Below are 14,933 nucleotides of genomic sequence, written 5' to 3' on the forward strand. Positions count from 1 at the left end.
ACATTTCAAGTTCAACTAAATGAAAAAACAATTTGTGGTAACCTGAATATGATTAAAAATAATTAACAACACTTTTTGTAATGATGTTAAAATCAGCCCAACTTTTATTTTCAAACACAACAAAGTACAACAGCCAACATACTGGACATGTTCTACTGAACAACAAACAATTATATTGCCATCACTGTTATAATCTTACAATGAAACAAAGTCTCAGATGTAATTATTCTGAAAATAAGTTTAGGCCTACCACAAGTTTGTTTTGTACTTACATTACTTATATAATCAAAATAAAATATTTGTTGTTCTGTCACAAGTGCAGTCTCTAATTTAAACAACACATTTGTTTTTCATTCCAACACATGAGCTGGAATGTTGTAATATTTTAAGGATGGCTTGTTTCCAGTCCAGGCATTACTGCCTGAATGACTATCATGGATCGAGGTGATCCAAATGTAAGTGCAGAAGAAAGTCTTTAACTTCCCTTAAGTACAGTCGCAGTGGATGTGGGTTGGAGATGCAATGAGCTTGAACCTGCAGGCGACCATCTTCACTGACCACATCATCTGTGACGGAGGACTCATCTCTCCTGTTGTCCTGCAAGCAAACAATCATATTTTTGGAACATGAACTTAATTGCTTTCTTAAAACATTTTTTTCTGCATTTGGTATAGAACAGACTCCAATTTAGACGATCTCAGGCTCCCTCCCCACCGGAGAGGTGACATTCAATGTCCCACTTGTCAGTCTGGATAGCCCTGACCACCACCCAACACACAATAATGTCATGAAAGCATCATTTTAAAAAAGGGCTATGCAAACATGGCCAATAACTTTCATTCTAATGATGTGCAAAATGATTTGGGCACAAAACAGATTTTGCTGTTAGAAAACTTGCAGACTTCACTACATACAGTGTAGACCCTCTAAACTAAGTTTGGGGGATGTGATCTTTCAAGAAATGCAGACCAAACTGTTGTTGTTTGTTTACTTACACAGCATGTCTTGTAGAATTAACTAGAGTCACAGCAACAGCATAGTGCAGTCATATCTCAAGTCTAATAACAGAAGACAGGAAAAGATCAGTAAAGAAACAACTTCCCCAAACCAAAGCACAAACAAAACAATAAGTAAAACAGGCTGATCTAAACTATGATTAAAGTTCAGCCTGATTAATATAAATGTCACTGACAGTTGCTAATATATTGGAAAACCAAAACACTTACCACTGAGTTGATGTCTTTCTGTCCAACAACAGGAGTGCTGGTCCCGAGCCTCAAAGACAGTAAGAAGCAAGCAGAGGGAGAAAAAACAGAACATATTTCAGAAACTGATTTGATCCTTAATGGTTGTGCAATCACTGTAACATAGAGTTTGCTTATTTTGTTAAATAAAGGCTAGATTTGACATTAATAGATGCCACAGATGTTCAAAAGCTGCCACAAAGCATGAAAAAATAGACGTCTCCGAAAACGTCGGAGCATTTTTGCAAATATGTGATGTCTTGATAAATCAAGCAGATATTTGAAATTCACACAGCTACATTCTCGCCTGAAAATATCTTAAAAGTTTATTTTGTGACCCAGAAAAAGTAATAGGTTTTTTAGCCGCACTCCTCTGCCATTGCCGCGCTTACAAGTACGCACAGGTTCCGACAACCGTGGCCGACAAATGTGATCCTCTTTTTCACCAGACTACCCTTTCTGGGTCACAAAATAACCTTTTAAGATATTTTCAGGCGAGAATGTAGCTATGTAATGCTCAAATATCTACTTAATTTATCAAAATATCACATATTTGCAAAAGTGCTTCCATGTTTTCGGAGAGCTCTGTTATCCACCCCCCACACCCACCCCACCCCTAACGGCTGCACCTCCCAAAGAATTTTGTCTGGGCTCTTATCTCACTTATTTATTTCAAACGATCAACAGAAAATTTCACCGACATAGTTTTATGTAAGGTTTTTAAGGCTGTGGTGTTAATTTTTAAGTAACATGAGCCCAGCGGCAGCAGCAATGCTAGGCTAACACTAACTAGCTAGCAAGATTTTAAACCTGGTGCTAAACTAAGAGAAGCCACAAAATCAGTTTGAATAAGAGTAAACATTTACTCACCAAGTCAGTGTATCAGGTAAAGATCCACAGCAATGACAACAATAATATCTTGAGCTGACGCTTCTCCAGGTTTGCTCAATATATTCCATAAAGAATGCACCATGAACATGCGGACTGATCCCTGCTAGGGAGGAGGACGGTAGTCACGTGGCATTTTCAAAACACATCTTTCATCTTTCCGCCCTGAAAAGCAAAACTTCCAGCTTACTTAGTTTTTCTAAGTTAGGACAACTCAAATTAAGCGAGTTTATCAGTGTTTTTGCATAAAAAGTACTGGTAACTTATTTAAATTGAGTTCTAATAACAAATTGATAAAAATTGAGTTCAGCCTATTTAATATTTTTAATTAAACACAATATTACATTTTACAGTGTAGCAGACTAAACTCCAAACAATATATACAATAATATAATGTTAATTAGTCAGTGTCAATTGCTGATTTGTCCTGTTCTCATTGTATGACGAATTATGATGTCTGTTTAGTAGCCGTTTACATACTATGCATACTCTCTCTCTCTTCATATGTGTGTGTGTGTGTGTGTGTGTGTGTGTTTGATGCTGAGCTTGTGGTGATACTCTAAGCCAGTACTGTACTCTGGCTGTTTCAGAGTTTTCACAGTCACTGGTTTCGTAGGGTTACTGATGTGTTTGACTGGTTTCTTTTGCTTAATGCAGGGGTGTTTTCTGGTCACATACGCCTCAATGTCCTTCTTCATAAAAGGCCAGTAGAAACGGTCCCGTGCCAAGTGAATGACCCTCTCTGCCCTGCGTGACCCAAGTCATCATGGAGATGTTTAAGCACTAGGAGATGATATTGTGCTGGCAGCACAAGCTGCCTTCGCTGAGCCGCTGTACGATGTTGCAGCTGATTTTCCATATGAAGCTTTCCCCACTCGTGCATAAGCTCTCTCACAGGGCCACTGGCTCTCCTTCTGCCATCATTAGTTATTACTGATTTTGTTTCTTTCAGTTTGATAAGTTAACTGATAGAGGGATCCTTCCTTTGGGATTTTACCAGGTCACTGTGACAGGCTGCAATGGTGACATGTTCACAGGTGTCTCTGGCTGGGCATGTTAGGCACAGGGCAGCGACATATGCAGCATCTTGTCTCTTTGCAGACTCACAACCCTCCCATGTAGCCTGAATGGCCTCTCTCGTCAGCTCTTCAGTACACTTTGTGAGGTAGGTGTCAATGTCAAGTGGAAACCGAGAGAATGAGTCTGCATCGATGTTCACCTTCCCCGGCCTGTATTTGACATCAAACCTGAAATCTGCCTCACCTACCCAGCGGTGGCCTACTGCATTCAGCTTTGCAGTACTCATCACATATGTGAGGGGATTATTGTCTGTATAGACCAGGGGTGACCCAGCATTTTTCCAAATACAGCAGCGCTAACCAACATCATTTTTTCAAGTAATATAGAAACTATTTTATATATTACCTTTTTAAACATCCCATTTTTCTTTCTAATGTCATTAAAACAAGTTTGCACATTTGCATAACAACAGTCAGACCTCCAGATCTTTTAAGCGTTCAGTTTTTTTCTCAGTGTCACACATAGATTAGTTTTCGTCTCTTTCAATAAGAAAGTCAAATCTTCAAACCCTAAAGCAATCTTTGTTTCTTTCAATCATTCCAATATTTTTCATCTCCTGTAATATAATTGCAGTTAACCAGGGCTTAGCTACTCTGATCCACAGTGATTTTGGGGGTGTGGATACTTGTTTTTTTTCACAGGTGCAGAGCCTTTTTCTACAAAATTACGAATAAACTGCATTTTTTAAAAGTACCATTAACATTAATGTAGACTGACAAGTAACTCAACATTTAACACAGTGATCAGTAGAGAAGAAAGAAAATAACCCATTTTACAATTTCTAGTTCAGATCAAAGTTATTGTTCTGATTAAGGAAACAGTAAATTTGGCCACATTATTGTCCCGATCCTCCAATTTTCCCTTTCCAATGTGACGAAATAAAATTCAACCTTTTTAAATAAAAGCAGATGCACACCCAGATATTTCTTACAGTAAGAATCCTCCAACAACCTTTCAAAAGAAACATTTTTTGTCTTTCCTTAATTTTTAGACCAACTGAATCCACAAACCTGAAGCTGCAGACCCCAAACTAACCAAATTTAATGTTTCCTTAATCAGCACAGTAATTTTTAGCTCTTTGTGTGTTATGTTTACTCACAGTTTTGATGCTTGCTTCTTCGACTTGATCCATGATTGGCTCTGCACCATCGCTCTGCTGTTTTCTCTCTCCTCATGCTTCTCCTTTATGCATCCTGTCCTCAGATATAATCCAACCAGCTGCCTCCTTGTTTCCTTCTTGACTTGTATTCGCAAAATTTCCAGTTAAATTAAGAGAAATCCAGAAAAGTTTTCCTGCTTCAAAAGCTCTTCCAATTGCCTGTCTTCTTGTCCTCCTTTAAATGTGCATTTTTGTATATTTGTATTTATTTGACTTCATATTGCCATGACAACATAACACAGAGCATCTTGGTAGATTAAAGCAGGGAGTTCTGTCCTCTGCAGAAATGCTGGTGTTCCATAGTGATGTAAAAGTATGTTAATAATCTTTAAACAGACACTCACTGATCCTGTAAGAGCAGGAATTTAACTACAAACCCTCTTAGTCCCCATCAGTATCATTCATTCTGCTCTGCCGCAATGGTCACAGTGGCTGGTTTAAGTACGTTTGCCCCATAGAAAGCCACTGATGTTCAGTGAGCCCCTTTGATACATATTTAGACCTTCATAATTTTCAGGGTGCATGAGTGTTATATCTCCATCTCATCCTAAATATTTTGCCAACATGTAAAAGGCATACGTCCACAAGATTTTGATTTCTTTAATTTTAATTTAAACTTGTTTTATTCTGTGTTGCATGTTTTGAATAATCTTCTTCAGAGTAGACTTTTGGTGTAAGCTGATAGTGAATGAAAAAAACTATAAAAAGCTGCTGTGGTTTTAATTTTCCAAGAGAGGTAATGCACATAATGCAGAGACGAGCGCACGGGGGATATCCAAATTCTAGGAAGGCAGCCTGCTGCTGTACACAGGCACATCCTTCTCAGTCATAGTTCTTAACAACTTGACTGTTTTCTCAAACCACACAAAGAGTGCTGTTTCCATTCTGGGAAGTCTACTCATTGGTGTAGGCAGCTCTTCAAATTATAAGTAGCTATATATGAGCAGCTATATTAGCTTTGACTTAACATATGTTAAATAGTATACTTTCCTCTTTTAAAATTTATGATGGCTCAAAATTCAAACCTTACAAATTAAAACCCTGAATCATCACCACTTGTGTGAACTACAAGGGTGCCATCATTTTTCTTTTCAATCCATTAAGTACCACATTTTACACACTGAGCAAGAAAGGAAGTAAGCTCTTCATGGTGACCCCAGGAATTTTAATGTATCACTTTCTAGCATACGGCTGACACTGCTCGACATCTTACAGTGCAGTATAAGAGTCCCGCCACAAGGAGACACTGAAGGCTTTCAAACCAACAGTTTCTGCTTCCAAAGCGGCGCCAACCGTCACCACCGATCATCGTACTTATGTAACACAGACCATGGATGCATGTTTGAGTTGATACATCACTTAAAGCCACCACTGTTCAGGCATCACATCTGTCCATTAGGTTTCCCTTTCATACACAACATTTTTATCCCTGGGTACTAACTTTTTTGTTGTTGTTGACTGTTTATTTATTTGTTTGTTTGTTTGTCCGATGCTCCTTTTGCACTGCTAAATAGGCTGTAGCCAACATGATTTATAAAGGGATTATAAAACTAAGAAATTACTGCATTATTTTACCTACTCCTATTAAACTCACTTTCCTAAAAACTGATTGCAGCTTCTGCTTTGTGATGTCAATGTTATGTCTCTAAATGATTTCATATCATTCATGGGAGATATGCTTGACAAATGAGAAGTTAACAAGTCACTGCTACAAGCTGAATCAATTCATTGGGGCGACCTGCGTGTTGTGTTGCATTGTCTGATTTGGTCATAGTGTGTTTTTTTTTTTATTATTAGTAAAGATAACATACAAATAAAATGCACCATATATTATACATTCAGAGAATAAACATTCCTTACATATTAACAACTTTCATACATAGGAAAAAAATATATATATAAAGATGGGGTCACATAATTTAACAGATTATTAACTCACTAAATCAAAATCTTCCACAAAGGAGACAAAAAAAGCAGCCTTTTTCTTTTTAACTAAAGTCAAAGATTTAACCAACAGGTTTAAGTCGTTTTTCCAGTAAGCTAGTGTTGGTTTGGTCTTAAAAAAACGACATTTATGTATAAATTGCTTGCACAAGATTAATAACACATTAACACCATAATTAGCTAGAAGAATATATATGGCACCTTTTTGGGGGAGGAGGGGGGGGGGGGGTGAGGGGTGGGGTGGGGTGGGGGGTGAGGGGTCAGAGGTCAGGGGAGGGGTGGGGGTTTTTGCCTGGGGGGATTGCCCCCCACACCCCCTTTGCCGAGCTTAAAAACTGGCATCTTGTGCACGTACGAGCACGCGCGCATGCACTCTCATGTACGCGCTTTCACTCTTCCGAAATGGGGCACTTCCTGTGGCCGTGCGGTCCCACTGCGCATGCTCTGTTTCCTCCTAGCAGGGTGTTTTTTAATTAAGGTTCATCAGCCGCTGTAGGCATTTTGTTTTTCATGGTAAATTTATACAAACAGGAATTTCTTTGTCTTTTTATTCTATAGAAAGACTTTTGTTGTCAGATAATCGAACTGAAACAGCAGTGTGCTTTATAAGCAGATTTTCTACGGTTAGTTAAGCGACTCCCCAACCTTGTTGCATTGTTTCTAACAACTCATTGCTGGCTGTTTTAGACTTTAAGACGCCGTTTATCTCAAGAAATGGTGAATAAGGATGTGGAGAGAGACCAAGCTTTTATCCCTTTCATTAAATAACTGCATCCCCCCCCCCCCCCAAAAGAAACTTTCACCTAAGAACAGCGCCGTTAGTTCGCATTAATTTTCAGTTAAAATTTAAAATAATTAAAACAAAAATACGCGAGGGCTTTCCAAGACATTCTTTAAAACACAGATGTGCAACGCATTATTTAATTAGTGTTTATCAGCCGATGCGTTTTAGTTTTCAGTGTGAATATATACAAACAGGAGTTACTTTTGCAATAGTGTTTTTACACACTCTAACCGAAATGGTAGATTTTGTGTGTTTTTAACAACTGCACTTTGGGGAGGGGGGTAGTTAAGGTGAATTTGAGGTCTGTGCTTTGGGGTGGGGGAAGAGGCATAAAGGTTTATAAAAGCCAGCAAACTCTATCCTTGAGCCTGACACCTGCACGTTAGTTTGTGTATTCGACCGTAAATTTTTAGAGAAAATACGCATTGAATTTTGATGCCATTTTTAAAACATAGATGTGCAATACATTATTTTAATGTTGTTTATCAAACGCTGTGTGCGTTTTGGTTTTCACTGTGAATGAGTTACTTTTGTAAATGCAGGATCACATTTTTTTAATGGTGCTTTTTAGACACTGATCTGAAAGATAAATGCTTTTGGTAGAAGCAGCTTTGCTGGATTTGTTTTTTAACTTGGTGAAACATAGTGCAAAACTCTTAATTCAGTATTTTACAGGTTTTAACTGTGTGGTCTTTCTGGAAAACGTAGGTCCACTTGTGAAATGAGAGCATGCACCGTGCTCTTCAGAATTGTCAGCTTTGCTCGTTTCATGGGTCCTCTGTTGATAAAACTGATTTTTAATGGATCTTAATGTTTAGAGACAATAGCGAAGGTACTGACCTGTGCGTCTCTTTAAACTCTAGATGTTAAATTTTAAGGCTATATATTATTTATCTTGCACTAAGTCTGCTTGGCATATGCTCTGTATAAAGGCTCTGGACCTTTCCAAAAAGGCGTAGAGGCAACTTTAGCATGATTAATTTATTACAATGTCAGTTTCTGGGAAGTTTTCCCTCCTGTGTCTATGGCTGGTGCAAGTTTTTTGTTTATTTGTGAAACTGAGCGTGGTTGTGGACAATTCCGACTGTGCTGTTTGAATTGAGTTTCGTGTTGGATCACTTTCTTTAATTGTTAATTCTCTGCGAGCAGTGAAGAACCAAACTAGTACTTCAAAGTTTTAAATCCATTTTGCCCCAGTGGCCAGTGCGAAGTTGTGCTGCAGATCCCAGCATGAAAGCTGAGGGTCCAGCCAGCCGGCAGAAAGGCCAGTTGATGCCTCGACATGCGTTGGAACCGGTTTTGCCCGCACAGAGCGTTTCTGACATGCTGGCGTTGCTTATGCATAAGAGAAAAGCAACAATACAGCGTTGCTCCAAGACATCCTTTCACACGGTATGTATGTATGTCTGTCTGTCAGCTCTAATTATTCAAACCCTGTTTAAAAGGCGACTCATTTGTTGGCCAAAAACATTTCCTCTAAATTTGCAAAGTTACTGATTTAAAAATATATATTTTCGTCACACTCTAGACTCTTGAGCATATTTATATAGCAAAATTCACAGTGGTATAACCATGTTAAATAAAAGATGCCCAAGTGTGCACCAATGCACTCTAATGCATGCCTTTAAACTGTATGCTGATAAGTCTGTATCCATAATTTGTGGATCTGCTGATTTGTTTTTTTTTAATGTGGTACTTTTTTTTTTCACGAACTGCAGATGATGAAATCCTCTTTATTTGAGAAAGTGTCCCTAAGCTATTGTTGTTCATACTTACTGAGTTCCCTAACCACTTCTTTACTATGTCAGCAAACTTTCTGAACAAGAATGGTATCGTAGATTTAAAGACACATCTTCATTGAAGCAAAGGCAAAACATTGAATTTTATGTTCATATTAAAGAGTGAAAATCCAAAAGCTGCTGCAATCTTTTGTATTAATGATCTCTCTCTCTCTGTGCATGTGTGTGTGAGTGAGTGAGTGTAATGCTATGTGTGTGTGTGTGTGTACAGGAGAAAGGTGATGGCAGGAGCTTTTTTTTAATGCATTTCGAATCAACTTTTTTTTGTTTTACAAGAAGTGTATTTCATACATTGGAACAAATGTAATCTTTTCTATACTTTATAAGTATGAAACTCTAAAGATTTTAAGTTCATGCACATTGTGAAACAAGAATCTAAATCTTTCTGTCACAATGATTTCTATAAACGCATGTTGTTTATGGGATAATGTGAAAAATCTTTTGTGGGCTCTAATAATGATCAGTGGTGATTGAAGAGGAAGCTTGAACCCTGGCTCTGGAGATTTTCATGACAAGTGACAGTGCAGACATTTGTTAATGAGAGAACATGTTTTATCATCATAACGACTGCGAATTTAAGCGTCGTTAAAGTGTTGACTCGTGTTTTTTAATAGAAGACTTAAAACACTAAACTCTAATTTCAGGGGTTTATTTTAAGTTTACAGAATATAACATCTGGTATGACAATGAGTTTTACTTCTCACTGTCTGTGTTATGTGTATCTATTTATCATGTATGCTACTCTGCTCTGTGGACTAAAATGTTTCATTGTATTCATGAAATAAACCAGAATTTCAATGTCCGAATCTTTTACTGTTTTTCTGCTTTTGTTCACTCCAAGTTTGACAAAACCCACAGCTCACTAACAATGTGGAGCAATCTCAATGTATTTAGCTGCTTTTTCCCTAAACACAATCAGTTGACTGAGAGAAATGCCTGTAGTCCTCACTTTGGTCATTTTGAATGTTGAAGGAGATTTGCTCCATAGACACCTTATACTAGTGTTTCCTACACTTAATCCACCACTACTATGTTCTATTTAAACCCAGATTCCTTTTATAGTTTGCAGTGAAAAACCATTGCTTAATGGGACAGAAGTACAAGTCACTCTTTACTAACACATTGTAGATAAGTTTATTGCTGGACAACACAGCTAGCAGTCTCACACACTCTTTAGGTTTTTGAAGTTTTGTGTGTAATGGTTTAGTGTATCAAACCTTACCCTTTTCTCCCAGTATCACAACAGTATGACTCCCAAAGTACGGCTCAGTAAACAAACAAGGACTCTGAAGTCAGAACAGAAAGATACAGTTGGAAGATGAATGATTGTGTTTTTTATGATGCGTAGTAAACTACCCCCTCTTCTTTTTCTCTGTGTTGTTGTTCTTGTGTGTATGCTTTAGAAGTCAAAGTATACATTAGCCACACTTACAAAAAACATTTTGAATTTCATTTAGAACTGAGATTCTACGTTGTAAGCAGAAATCTTATGCTCAGCCATAAGTGTGTTTCCCCACTTTCACAATGCTAAGGTGGCAAATCCACAACCCCCAACAGATGGTTTGTCACACACTGGGTTCAAACACTCAAAAAGCAACACAACAGCAGGTTCAAGAAGGACAAGGCCCCCTTTATTTGCACAGCCTCACACACCATAGATTTTTAAAGTTGTGGTGTACAATGGTTTAGCCACAGATGTGACTTCTACTTTTGATAAAGATCACTCCACATGCATATTTCTTAAGAAATGAAGCGTCTTTATTAAGCTCTTATTTATACATGTCTACACAATAATAGACACCGTGTGCTCTGTGACATTATAGTCTTCTACTTCAGCTTCCATTGGTTTGCATTTTCAACTCCCAACCTTTCAGGTTGTTATGAACGACTTATATTTCTAACACTTTGTGATGTAAAAGTGAACCACGCAGCTTTTTTATTTTCTGTCTGATGGAAGGACTTAAGACACGAGTTATTTAAACAATTCTAAATGACAGTGTGACGGCCATAGTACTTTATGCGGGTCAAATATGTTAAGGATAATGTTTCTCAATGTAACATGGCAAAGAACTTTTGGTTAGGATACAACATTTTGTAAACAGTTACCTCAGAAGCTGTACTGTCAGATCTATGTATGTAAGGTTAAACTTGCCACAGTACATCCACTTAAGTAAGTAACCAAACACATAAAGTCACCCTCACCAATAATCGACTGTTCCTTGAAAATCGTAGCACAAACAGACAACTGACTCAGCAATGATAAGTAGAGCTACCCGAGGCCGATACTCAAGCAGAAGAAAATTAAAAGTTGTTTTGTTTTTTTATGGCTCGAAAGATTGAAGAAAAATATGTTTAATAATTCAACAAGAGCCGCACCTTCAACACATGTACATTCAAATTTTGGAACAGGCTCAACATTGCTGTTGTTCAATAGTTTTTATCCACTCTCAAAAGTCATTTTATGACTTTAATATTTCCAGCTGATAAGGAGACTTACAGCATTTCAAATGTGCGTCCAAATGCTTTAAACATCCGCTTTGTCTGTAACGACAGTCTCAAACTGCAGAGCATTGTTTTTACTCAAATTCAGCATTTTCTGATGAAAATTTAGCTGCTTTTTTTTTCACTGTAACACCCCCCTCAATGCCATTTTTTAGGATGATATTCTTGGAGATTCATTTTTTAAATATATATTTGTGCTTTTGGAGTGAGGGTATCTAATACGCACGTTGTCACTGTGTTTTGTACTACCAACTGCGAGGGCTCTGCTTTTACTTTGAGCAGTCTGGTTTTATTTTGTCTCGTCAGTGTGTGTGTTTTTCAAAGGAGATCTTCATCAGTTTGATTTTGTTACCACAAACTTTGTGTAAAGTTCACAACAGAGGTAAAGAGATTTAAACACACCAGTTTAAGGAGGCATGCAGGGGTTGGACCAGTTGCACAGGAGAGGTGAAGAAGAGAGTGTCGGCGGAGATGTGCAACAGAAGCAGAGGGAACATTTTACAAGATGATAAATGGCAGATTTAGATGATTACGGATTTTTGTTGACAAGATTAAAAGACACGTCCATCACAGTTTAGCAGCATTTCAGTTTGATTAAATTAAAGTTGTTGTTTTTTAAAACTACACAGGGTTTATTTTCTCCTTTGATAGTAATCATATTGAACATGTCAGTGATGGAAACAAGAATATAAAGAAAAATGCTAAACGTGTGTCTAATTAAACTGTTCCTGTGAACCATAAATCATCCTTTAGCATGTTCGGTGTTACAAACTTGAAGAAGCACAGAAAAGATCATCAGACATTAATCAGTTTTCAGCCTTCATTCATATTGAAATGTTGAAATCTTTCCTGCTAGACCGAAGTGTAGCGTTTGATACCGTTGGCCATAACATTTTATTACATCTATTATTAAATGGAGAGTCCTCTTCACACACTGAAGTCAATTATGAAGCTCCACGGCTTCTGTGCAAAGACTAGTTCTGTTTACATTATACTTGCTTTAGAAGGCATAGCATACATTTTTACTGCTATGCAGATGATACCCACTTTTATTGGTTAAACTGCTTGTATGTCTTAGACACATAATGAGCTTTAATTTTCTGCTTCTAAGTTCAGATAAAACTGAGGTTATTGTAATATGGCATAAAAATCTTAGAAACACTGTTGCTAACAAGATCCTTACTCTGGGCGGCATCGTCTGTTGTAGTGATTTGACACATTATAAGTAAAATTGAAGCACACAATCCCGTCGCACAACATCAACATTTATTTATATACAAAAATAAAAATGCTTTTTTTTTTACATAAAAGAATTGTAACTTTACAATTCATCACCGATTACGTGGGTACATAGTCCTCATCCTTAGCCCATAGTGGTTCGGGTAATTCCTCAGGGCCATATCAGGATACGTGGTTGAAAACAGGATACATGTTTTTTTTTGTTTGTTTGTTTGTTTGTTTGTTTTTGAATGCGCTAAAATGTAAGATACATGCTTGAAAAAGCGTACATGCTTTTAAAAGATGTGGCAACATGCAGATTACACGTTTTAAGAAAGAAAAAAAAGGGTAACTGTTTAAAGATACGGTACCATACGTGTTTTTTTTTGGAAAGAATCAGTCTTTCAGAGAAAGCATTAGCGGCCTCCTTTGTAACATTCTGTGACCATCCACAGCTGTCCGATTTTCACCACATCCTCCCCCACTAGATTGTCGTAGGCCTCGGTAATGGCGTCAAAGACTTTCCTCACTGATTTGAGCTCATGCAAGAGAGTCTCCGCGACTGTGCCGACTTTGACATCGTCCGTTTTGATGTTCCGGGCAATCAGCAGGCGTTGAATGGAAGGAATGAAACGAGGGGTGAGGAGTCTTTTTCTGATGCTGTAATAATTTTCAGCGTAAAAGTCCTCCTCCAACACTTGCAGACACTCGTGCTGTCTCTGGCTGGGTTGATCGAACTTACAGCCGTTGCATTCTTCGGTGCGGTACTTGTTGATTACAAGGTTGACTAGATGATACACCGCTGTTTTCACGGTATCGATGAATAAAGAAGGTGCCCAACCGTCAAGCTCGTCGGCTTGCTGCAGTTTCTCCAAGGGGCGAGAGTAACCGGGCGTGTCGGGTACTATTGTGCTCTCGTCCGAGGAACTGTCCTCCTCAGCGCGACGCAGGGGTGCAGAGTCCATCTTTCTTTCTGTTTTTGAGCTAAAAAAAAGGCTTTTGAAGGAATGAGACGGCGGTCTTCTTTTTAAAGTAAAAGAAGGCGGGCGTGGTCTGGAAGTGGGATGTTCTTAGAGGAGCGGGTAGGAGTGGCAGCGATTTTTAAAACCAGAGAGCTGGCCGTCAACTTTAGAAAAGAACGATAATGTCCTTTCTTATCTTTTGGGGTTGAATATCTCCATGAAAAAATGACATCTTGCAGCCCTTCTGCTCAATCAACCATCAATGTGGCAGAACTTGGTACAAGCAGCGCCGCCAACAGTAACAGAAATGAGTGTATCAGGGACGCTGTGCAATCTTTACTCTCTGAAGATCCATCCACAAACCCTACATTTGAAGATTGGAGTGAAGACGCACCGTATTCACCAGTGTCAGAGTGGAGCGCACCCCCTTCACCGCCACAAGTGTGGACTATGGACACCGACGATGAGGAAGATTTTTTGTATTTTGGCGACTCTCCCGACATTGATGAGATAGACTGGGCATGGCCGCCCTTCCAAGGCCCTGAGGAATTACCCGAACCACTATGGGCTAAGGATGAGGACTATGTACCCACGTAATCGGTGATGAATTGTAAAGTTACAATTCTTTTATGTAAAAAAAAAAGCATTTTTATTTTTGTATATAAATAAATGTTGATGTTGTGCGACGGGATTGTGTGCTTCAATTTTACTTATAATGTGTCAAATCACTACAACAGACGATGCCGCCCAGAGTAAGGATCTTGTTAGCAACAGTGTTTCTAAGATTTTTATGCCATATTACAATAACCTCAGTTTTATCTGAACTTAGAAGCAGAAAATTAAAGCTCATTATGTGTCTAAGACATACAAGCAGTTTAACCAATAAAAGTGGGTATCATCTGCATAGCAGTAAAAATGTATGCTATGCCTTCTAAAGCAAGTATAATGTAAACAGAACTAGTCTTTGCACAGAAGCCGTGGAGCTTCATAATTGACTTCAGTGTGTGAAGAGGACTCTCCATTTAATAATAGATGTAATAAAATGTTATGGCCAACGGTATCAAACGCTACACTTCGGTCTAGCAGGAAAGATTTCAACATTTCAATATGAATGAAGGCTGAAAACTGATTAATGTCTGATGATCTTTTCTGTGCTTCTTCAAGTTTGTAACACCGAACATGCTAAAGGATGATTTATGGTTCACAGGAACAGTTTAATTAGACACACGTTTAGCATTTTTCTTTATATTCTTGTTTCCATCACTGACATGTTCAATATGATTACTATCAAAGGAGAAAATAAACCCTGTGTAGTTTTAAAAAACAACAACTTTAATTTAATCAAACTGAAAT

The 14,933-nt window shown here is 38.1% G+C and overlaps 1 long non-coding RNA gene across 1 annotated transcript; it reads right to left on the minus strand.

The window, feature by feature from the left end:
• Positions 1-218: 218 nt before the first annotated feature.
• On the minus strand, positions 219-1,341 carry LOC134640367 (uncharacterized). Its single transcript, XR_010095461.1, has 3 exons — positions 1,227-1,341; positions 996-1,058; positions 219-597 (listed from the first exon to the last, which is right to left on the minus strand). It is a non-coding gene; the product is annotated as an uncharacterized LOC134640367 (long non-coding RNA).
• Between the last annotated feature and the right edge of the window lie 13,592 nt (positions 1,342-14,933).

This window comes from Pelmatolapia mariae, linkage group LG13 (assembly GCF_036321145.2).
Source record: "Pelmatolapia mariae isolate MD_Pm_ZW linkage group LG13, Pm_UMD_F_2, whole genome shotgun sequence".
Lineage (NCBI taxonomy): Eukaryota > Metazoa > Chordata > Actinopteri > Cichliformes > Cichlidae > Pelmatolapia > Pelmatolapia mariae.